Genomic DNA, 10,231 nt, shown 5'->3' on the forward strand with positions numbered 1-10,231 from the left:
TGGACCCTGAAAGGCCAGGCAAGCCCATGTCCATCAAATAAAAATAAAGGAATTCTTGGCTGTAAAGGAGTATTGAGCTGAGGCTACCTCTGAAACAGGGAGGGATAGTTATTCTGGGAAGGGCAAGATCCATTTTCTTATTGGCTTCTGGTTAAGCTGGTCATAGAGAGAAGACCTGATGAATGAATGGCCTTTGAAATTCTCAAATTTGCATGTGAGGGCACATTTGTAGATGGAATTGGTCATTCCACCCAGCTCTTGGATTGAATCCACTGCAATAGTTTTCTTGATGAGTTTCCAGGATGCACAGATCACTACCATGTGGTCTCAGTGGAGAGGCCCCTTAACTAGGCAATGGCATGTGGGAAACTGCACTCCCTTCTGAAAACCTTGAGCAGCTTTGGTTAAAAGCCTCACAGTTTTTCTTTAACAGCAGGCTTTTTCCCTCCACTTAATGGCTCTTTTCTTTTCTCTGCCAAATTCACTGCATTGTTGAGGAATCAGAAATGATCCCATGAAAGGAAAGTGATGATATTAAAGTGGTCCGCAGGGCCTTGTGCAGGTTCAGCCCACAATGCCACCTTCACTCAAAATAGCACATTTACCATTTGATAAATGGTTTTGGATGATAATCTTTTTTTTTTTTTCTTAATTTCAGGATTTGTCTTTCTAAAGTGCTGCAAAGTAATCTTTTAGTTTAACCACAGCCAAATAACCTAAGGTCGAAAGATGTATTTTGATGATTAATTCTTAGTGTTACATTGTAGACATCTCTAGGACTTGTAAATATTTTACTAAATTTCATTTAAAAAGTCTCTGAACCCATTAATATCAGGAAATTGCAAATACATATAAATTATTTAAATATGTATATTAATAGCAAGATAAAATCTTGAAATATTAATGTTATGTATTACTTTTCCCCACTTATTTATGCACAGCATTTTTTCCACATTAACTCAAGAAGATCGTTTAACGGGGAACAAAAGATCAAGAAAGAATTTGCCTATATCTCTCCTCCTTCTCCTCTTCTTTTTTCTTTTTAATTACCAAAGTCACATTCTTGATAATCAGCAGGGTGAAAGACCTGAGGTAAACAAGCCCCAGCTGTTATGAATCAATACTAGATTTGGAAAGAAACCCAAGAACCAGATTACTCCATCCACACTGCCCTCCTGCCTTCTTAGAAGCAGGCTATCAAAGAAGAATTAGGGGTTATGGGGCAGAGGACAGGAGGTAGGAACTTCTCCTAGAAGAGTTTGGAGGGGTGAGAGATGAGAGGATGGGACCTGGCTAGACTCTGTGGGAAGGGTAGGGTGTTGCAAGGAAACTGCTGAGGACGTTTGGGGTCTGAGGAAGGCTGAAAAACCCTTCAGAGTAGCACATCTTCCTGCTTTGGGGAAAGCACATGGGTCTCTTCACTGCAAAAGACTTTGATGCTTCCTGATGATCCTGAGAGACTTGTGGACACCCCACACATGTAGTCCCAGCAGTCCAGAGCATATTTAAGCCCTTGCAACAGAGGGTGGGCATCTTTATATTCAAAGACAGTGGGAAGATGTGAGGGAAAACAGCAACCCCAGGACGGGGATGGGACTGGCTAGCCACGAACCAGCAAAGAATGAAAGACAATCGCTCACCTTTTGAAAACAGGCAAACTAATTAGAGTATCCCCATGAAATAGGATGACTGTGGGCAACACTAAAGCAGCAGGAATTCCATGTGTCTCTTTTCTTCCTCTTGCTGCCCCAGTCAGTGCTTTCTCTCCCTCCCTGGGGGCCTGACTTCTATTTGCATCCATTCACAGCTAGCTGCCACCTGACCCCTAACAGAGGTGTCAGCCGGCACATTTTGGGTACAGATTTACATTTTCACAAGCGGCAAGTTAAAGATCATTGAATTCAGAGGTATGTGTCAGGGTGGAATTAAAAGTTTTAGGAGGTTGGATGGGAAAACTTGATGGAAAAATAAAAAGGAATTAGCTAGCTATGGTTGTATGAATCAAAATAATGATGTTGAATATAATAGTACATGATGTAATGTCTATAAAACTTCAGAAAATACAAGCTAAATATAGTCACAGATTGTAGATCAGTAGTTTCTTGGAGATGAGAGGGCGTAGAAAGGGGTAGAAGGGAGGGATTACCAAGGGGCACAAGGAGATTTGGTGGGGGGCGATGGATATGTTCAGTGTCCTAATTGTGGTGATGATTTCATGGTTGTATGCATATGTCAAAAATATCAAAGTGTACACTTGAAATTTGTGAAGTTTGGCCAGGCATGCTGGCTCATGCCTATAATCCTGGCACTTTAGGAGGCCCAGGTGGGCAGATCGCTTGAGCCCACATGTTCAAGACCACCCTGGACAACATAGGAAGACCAGTCACTATGCATAATTTAAAAATTAGCTGGGCTTGGAGGCAGGTGCCTGTAGTTGCAGCTACTTAGGAGGCGGAGGCAGGAGGATCACCTGAGCCAGGAGGTCCAGGCTGCAGTGAGCCATGATCATGCCATTGCACTCTAGCCTGGGTGACAGAGACTGTCTCAAACAAACAAAAACAAAGCAAAAAAGAAATCTGAGAAGTTGATTTTATATAAATTATAATTCAATAAAGCTGTGAAAAACAAAACTTGATGGAATAAGGAGCCAGTTCTGCCTTCCTTGAAGCAGAGCAGTCATTTGCCTGCTCCATTAACTCATAGGGTCACATTTGAGAACAGAGTTATCACTCTTCCTTGAAGCTGACGAAGCTATAGGGCGGAGGGGTAAAGTAACTTAAAGAAGACCACATGGTTTGAGCTGTTTCCAGTGTTATCATAAAGCTGCTGTGCTGTGAAATGCCAGGCTGTCTGGTGTCTCAGAGAGGCACGGTTCACCAACCTGTCCTTCATTTCTCCATGGAAGTATTACTTAGCATGAGTGAAGCATCCAGTATTACTTAGCATGAGTGTAAGTACCTAGTGACTGAAGATATTGTGGGAAAACATATGTTATTTAAATTGGAGCATTAGACATGGCCCCTACAGCTAAATTAGTAAGTTCTGGTGATTTTTCATTCACTTTTCTTCTCTTTGTGCTACTTCTCTGAGTTGGTTAATAGGCATCTCTAATTTAGCCTTGAAGAGAGAAGAGTTTCCTAACCATCCTTTTATGTATGTTTAGGACCTTGTTTAAAGATGTGAAATTGCTTCACAGGTAGGGAATCTTCTTAAAAGGTGTTTGGGGTCATGGGTAATACTACTTATTTTTAAAACATTTGCATTTCAAAGCTCTTTAACCATACGAGATCTTCTGGCTTCTCACTCTTTCTCCTTTTCCCTGCACTTTAGGAAACAGAGTCCTTTGATGTGATAAAGGCCACAGGATGGTTAATGACAGAGCCAGGACAGGAACTGAGGCTGCTTGGCTCCCTGCCCAGTGTTCTCCCCACTCACAAACTCGCAAGAAAAGCCACATGTACCCAGGAGAGAGCTTTCACATTTGAACTATGTTAGACAGGAAGCCCCTCACACGTGCTGGAGCTTGCTCTGTGTATAAGCTAATTCTCATTTCAATGACTCAGTAAGTCAGACATTCTTGCATTCCATGTGCAAAATATAAAATTGGGCTCCTCAAAATGTTTTTCATTAGCGATGCCCCAAATAAACGTTGACAGGTTAAACGCTTCCATATTCATTCTAAGGAATTATTGTGATTCTGAACTGGAATAACATTGAATACCAGCCTCATCCTAACAAGGAGCTAAAAAGTATAGTCTGTGCAAAGAGTATTTTATGAAAATAACATTTAAATAATTAAAAGAAATCTTTATAGTCTTTCCTTTCCGGAGGGGATAATGAGTCATTCTTTTTGCTCACCTCTACATATCGGTCAGAAAAAAAAAAAAAAAAGCCAAACTTCATCAGTATGTGAGATGCATCTGTGGATATAAGCCCCTAAACAATCCCTTCCTCCCTCCCATAAAATTAAATTAATCCATGCCTGAAAGCATAGCCTGTTTCCTTTGCTTATTTTTGTCCTAGAGTATGTCTGATCTCTCTGCTTGTCTCTACACTAATCCTGCTTACGGACTTTAACTCCTTGAGGTCAGGCAAGGATGCAGCACAGATATTAATTTAAAGTGTTGTGAGATTATGCAACCACCTATGTCCCTAATGTATTTTTAATATATTTTGAGGTTTTTCTTACCTTTGTTTTGTTTGTTTGAGAACTCTTTTCTGGGATGAGGACAATGCAAACCACCAAGAAATCCATTAATAACCTTCCAGAATGCATTGAGTACCAGGGTTTGGGAGTGGGTCTCCAGGTGACCAGCGGCTCATCTCGGCTGTACCACAGGAGGGAGCATTTAGATAAAAAGTGGATGCAGGGGCTGCCTTACCCTGAGTTTAGATCCTTGTAGCAGGGAGCGCCTTCAGGAGTATCAAATCATTTTCTGAAATGAGGATCTCATCCCATTCTGTCAAGGGAAGGGGCACTATCTTGGTTTAAGGCAGTTATCTAAGGCAACGTTACTGCAGCTCCAGGGAGGAGGGACACAGGAGGATTATCTGAGAGTAGGAGGAGGGGATAGAGCAGGAGAGGATTTAACGGACACATTCTATGATCCTGGTCACCACGGATTTGATCAAATACTTTTTTTTCTTGTCTTTTTTATTGAGACCTCTAAAACTGTTGGTTTGATAGTCTAAGAGTAAATAGGTCATTTTTTTGTCCATTCAGGGATATAAAGTTATGCTTGCTATTTAGTCTAAATATATATTTCATGGTTATAGCAAGTATCCTCTTTATGTTGTCTGCCAATGGAAACAATCTCCAAGCTAAGCAGTCAGCTGAATGGATTGTCTTTCATAGCACGGATAACCAGCCAGCTCACTCTAATATTTCAAAAGCGTAATGAACCCCATGCCCCACCACCAATATCCAAAAGCAGTTCTAGAACCAGCAAAATTCTATATTGGTAACAAAGACAGTAGGCTCTTCCAGAGCAAGTGCTTTGCTGGCCTTCCAAGAAATAATGATAATAAAATAAAAATAAAGTAATTTTGGGGTCAAAGCAACATAGAAAGCATTTCTTAAATAATTCATTACTTCAAAAAGCAGGAACGAAAGAAGAATATCTTTCTGTTTATGACAGTTATCTAATAATTTTATTTTAGTAGGCTTCAAAACTAAAATCTTGCTGTGTATCAGAGTTTTTAATGGTATTAACTCTCAATGTAGGCGAAAGTGTTAAATGTGGTTTATGCAGCTATCCTAACTCCACATTTGATAATAAACATATAAAAGCTTTGAAACAGTTGCTTTTCATAATTTTTTCTCAACTCTCTGTCAATGGACTCTCAATATATATCGCAAGATAATTCATCCCCAGGAGGTTTCGTGCTATCAGATTTAGGAAACCAGAAAAATAGCTTGAGATCCAAAAAGATGAGTGGTGACATTTCAGACATGGTGACAGAATGTGGGGAAGCTATTTTGAGACCAAGGCTACCCAATAGTCAGACACTAGGTATAGAGAAGGTGAACAGGCTAATCCAATTTAATTGTCTTTTTTTATTATTATTTTTAGAAGATATTTCTACTGGTTACAGAAATTTTTATGCAAACATATTATACATGATTATCCTTTTATATTGTGCATGAAATAAAAGAGAAGGTTAAAAAAAAACAAGATTATTCAAGCATGGTATAGGAGAGAAATCTGGACTGGTAGTCAGGAAAGTTATATAAATATGAAAAGGAGATATTTGGTCATTGATTTTGGGTATTCCCCTCCCCCCCACACTAAGAATACAGAGGTCACTTTCAGGATTGAACTGCATTTTAAATGGAAACCTGACCAATTAGATTAGAGTTCAGTCTCTTGTCTATCGAGACCCCACAGCCAACCCTTAATTGCTACTGTGATGACGAGTTTGTTAGTGACCTACATGGGGGTCTAATATTTCACATTTTAAAATGTAGATGTTGACCAAGTTGGCCTCTAAATCCCTTTTTAGATCCAAGCTATCAATCTTGAGTACGTAATCCTGATTGTATCTTTTATACACATGAAGTGTTAGGACAAGTGCTGTGCTGGAACTGACTTGTAAGACCATGCATCTTTCCAACTCCTCCTTCAGTGATATATCTTTGGTATTTTGACATCAGCCAGAGTGGGAATATTTACAACACAGAAACTGGCAGACTACAAATGAGGGCTTCATCTTCCCTGCACAAAGGGAAGATTGATTAATCTTTACCAGTACTCACTGAATAAGTTAATGTACATGTAAAGCTTTTGGAACAGGGCTGGTACATTGTAACATCTATTTAACAGCTATTTGGGAAATTCATCTTGATAGGAAATTACTGCTTTTCAATGATGATTTTCATTGGATTGACAAAATTTAAAGGTTGTTTTCAACTAGCTGATGCTCCTGTTTCTCTCTGATGTCTGATCTTACTTGGGTCTATCCTGTCTTTTAAGTCCTATAGGGCTTAAAGTTTGCATGACAAGACTGATGTCTTGTCTTGTATTATTTTCTAATTTTTAATGTATGAATTGTGTCTTGCCAGCTAGAAAGCACTTTCACGGAGTGCAGCAGCCACATTTTTTCCTTTTATGTCTCTCTTATTTAGCCTATATAGATACCTGACACTTGAGTTAATTGAACAAAGTCAAGGATGAGGATAGTGAAAGGGAGAATTTTTTTTTTTTTTTTGAGATAGTGTCTCACTCTGTCACCCAGGCTGGAGTGCAATGGCATGGTCTCTGGTCACTGCAACCTCTGTCTCCTGGGTTCAAGCAATTTTCCTACCTCAGCCTCCTGAGTAGCTGGGATTAGAGGTGCCTGCCACCACACCTAGCTAATTTTTGTATTTTTAGTAGAGACGAGGTTTCACCATGTTGGCCAGGCTGGTCTTGAACTCCTGACCTTGTCATCGACCCACCTTGGCCTCCCAAAGTGCTGGGATTACAGCAGTGAGCCACTGCGCCCGGCTGAAAGGGAGGATTTTTTTAAAATCCCAAACATCCTGAATTTCAGGTTGTCTCTGATTCTTTCTTTACCTTTCCATTCCACTCTTGCTCATTTTCTGCCTTTCACCTACACTCTCACCTATGTTCTCTTTCTCTTCATCTAGATTGCCTACTCACAGACGGCAAGAACAGTACCATGTACCTGTTTGTAGTGCCTTATACTTTACAGTTCTTCAATGCAAACAACAGAAACTAACTTTTACTTAATCTAAAATTATATTCATTGAAAATATATATAGAAATTTAAAAGCTAAGAAGGAATTGCTGAGGATTCAAGCTTGAGACCAACAGAATCTCTTGACCTCATGATCCACCTGCCTTGGCCTCCCAAAGAGCTGGGATTACAGATGTGAGCCACTGCGCCTGGCCCCAGAGTTGCCTGCAGCAGACAGCATTTGGGGATGTTCCCCGGGCACAGCCAATGGAATCTGTCCACTCTGTCTGCTTCACACATGCTGTGTCACTCTGCTCACAATTCAAACATCCCTGGATGTAGAATGATTAAACAAACTTAAGCCATATGCCCACCCTTGGCTATACCTGGGGAGTGAGAAGAAGGATCTCTCAGCCTTTGAAAGCCTTTTAACTTTTTCAGAGGGAGTACAGACTCTTGGATTTACTGTCTCATCAAGGCTGTGCATGTCTTTTAAGAAAGGGGCAGGAAAGCTCACCAGCTTCCAAATGACAACTGTCCATTAAAGGATTCAATAAGTATTTGATTCTTTGGTTGATGATAAATGAGAAAATATGGGGGTTAAAATATTTTTTCACATGTATTTACTAGGAAAGAGTATCTTTCCATAAACGTTGATGTTAATTTTTTACAACTTCTAAATTACCTAGGCCAGGAGCAGTGGCTCATGCCTGTAATTCTAGCACTTTGGGAGGCTGAGGCAGACAGATTGCTTGAGTCCAGGAGTTTGAGGCCAGCCTGCGCAAGATAGTGAAAACCTGTCTCTACAAAAACTAAACAAATTAGTCAAGCATAGTGGTGCACCTGCAGTCCCAGCTGAGGTAGGAGGATCACCTGAGGTAACAAACAGAATGAAAAAGTCCCCTAGACCTTGGAATGTCCGGAGACCCCTGCCCTTGTCTCTGCCCAGGAGGTGAATCACAGAATCCCCTAGCCCTTGGAATGTCTGAAACCTTTTCATCCCCATCCCCGCTCCTCACCCCCACACCCAAGGTGATTTTTCGGGTATAAAAAGTCATGGCACCCGCCTTTTGACACCACAGGTTGGAGAGACGTGAGTCCTCTGTGGTCGCCGGCATAATAAATGACCCTGCAATCTGGCATACTTTTGTCGTGGTACTAACTTTCTACGCTCGGTCCAATACAACAGCATAATATCACACTTGCAAAGGTCGAGGCTACAGTGAGCTTTGATGACACCACTGTCCTCTAGCCTGGGCCACAGAGCAAAACCTTGTCTCAAAAAAAAAAAAAATCTAAAATAATTAATATCCAAAATTAGGAATAAAAAGATAAAAATATTTTCAACAGAACCCTATTTTAACAGAAAACCACTATTAGAGGTCTCTTATAAATTCAGTTATTCCTGTATCCAATTTAGGCATGGTTGTGAAAAAAAAAAATGCTGAGACAACTAGCATGTTGTCTAGGACCACAATCTTCACTGTATGGAAGGGCGTTGTTGTGATATCTATGTTTATTACTGAAATTATTTTCCCATAATTCATAAGGTTGTAGTGACTACCACAAAGTGCTGGACTAATTAAATTCATTGCCAACTGTTCCAGGGTACATTAGGTTGCACAGGTCACAGTGGCTTCCATAATAGCTTCAGTCCTCTCCTGCACTGAGCAGTGAGGAGTGAGCCCAAAGGAGTTTTGTTTGTTTGTTTGTTTGTTTTGTTTTAGAGACAGGGTCTTGCTCTGTAGCCCAGTAGGCTGGAGTGCGGCGGTTCAATAATATCTCACTGTAACCTCAAACTTCTGGGCTCAAGGCATCCTCTTGCCTAAGCCTCCCAAGTAGCTGTCACTATCCATGCATGCCACCATGCCTGGCTAATTTTAAATTTTTTGTAGAGATGGGGTCTCACTATATTGTCCAGGTTGGTCTGGAACTCCAGGGCTCAAGCGATCCTCCTGCGTTGGTCTCCCAGAGTACTGTGATTACAGACGAGACCCATTATGCTTGGCCCCAAAGAGGACCTTAAGCGTGATAGTATGACAATCCAGGCAGAGCCAGGCTTTGGTGGGATGATCTGCTTGTAGAATTTATGCACTTATTCATTTTTCATGCATTCATCAAATATTTGTCGAATATCTAGTATTTTCCCAGGCATTGTACAAGACACTGAGGACAGAATAAACTAATACAGTTGCCCCTCTGTATCCATTGATTCAACCAATTGTGGATCAAAAACATTTGGAAAGAAAACATTCACAAAATTTCTAAGCAAAATTTGAATTTGCCATGTGCCAAGTACTATGCAGAAATCTGCACACATGAAGTGATGTGTAGGCATTTTATTGTGTATTATACATAATCTAGAGATGATTTAAAGTATAAATGAGGATGTGCCTAGGTTATATGTAAATACTATTTGTTTATGTGTCTATTCCTTCTACCAAACTGTAAGCTGTGGATTTTCGTATCTATGGGGAGGAGGCTTGAGGCTGTGGTGAGTCCAGTGGGTTTTGGGACCAATCCCTCATGGATACCAAGGGATGACTGCATTTAACCAGCATATGAGTCAGCCATATTGGTGACTTACAGTTAGCATCCATTCTAATTTGTCAGAACCTCTCTTGTACTGCTTGCTAAATATTTTGAGTATCATCTCTGGATATGAAAATGGGTAAGACAAGGTTCCTATTCTCAAGAAGCTTACAGTTTGATAGAAGGGATAGACACATAGGCAAATGAAAGATACATGGTATGGGCAGTGCTGTTCTTCACCTGGTCATCTATTTATTCTAGCTTATTTCAGGTTTTGGGGCTTCTTCACATTATTAATTTTCATTGTAAAAATTAGATCCATCCAGAAACAAAGTAAATGTTGCTATGTTAATGACCAAGATATTGCTGGAACGAACTCTGATAAATTCTTGGAAATGATTTATTTTCCCAGGCAATGTCTCTCGCTCTAATAAATTCTTGGAAATAGTTTATTTTCTCAGGGCTTGTATATTCATACAAGTATGACGAATTTTTTTTTTTTTTTTTTTTTTTTTTTTTT

At 40.2% G+C, this 10,231-nt stretch overlaps 1 long non-coding RNA gene across 1 annotated transcript in view; it reads left to right on the plus strand.

Annotated features, from left to right (window-relative positions):
- Positions 1-946: 946 nt before the first annotated feature.
- LOC119470102 overlaps positions 947-10,231 on the plus strand; it is a 14,271-nt gene continuing 4,986 nt past the window's right edge. Inside the window, exon 1 of the long non-coding RNA XR_005198978.1 lies at positions 947-1,092. This is a non-coding gene — a long non-coding RNA (uncharacterized LOC119470102). The remainder of the gene's footprint in view (positions 1,093-10,231) is intronic.

This window comes from Cebus imitator, unplaced genomic scaffold (assembly GCF_001604975.1).
Source record: "Cebus imitator isolate Cc_AM_T3 unplaced genomic scaffold, Cebus_imitator-1.0 Scaffold22, whole genome shotgun sequence".
NCBI classification, from domain to species: Eukaryota; Metazoa; Chordata; class Mammalia; order Primates; family Cebidae; genus Cebus; species Cebus imitator.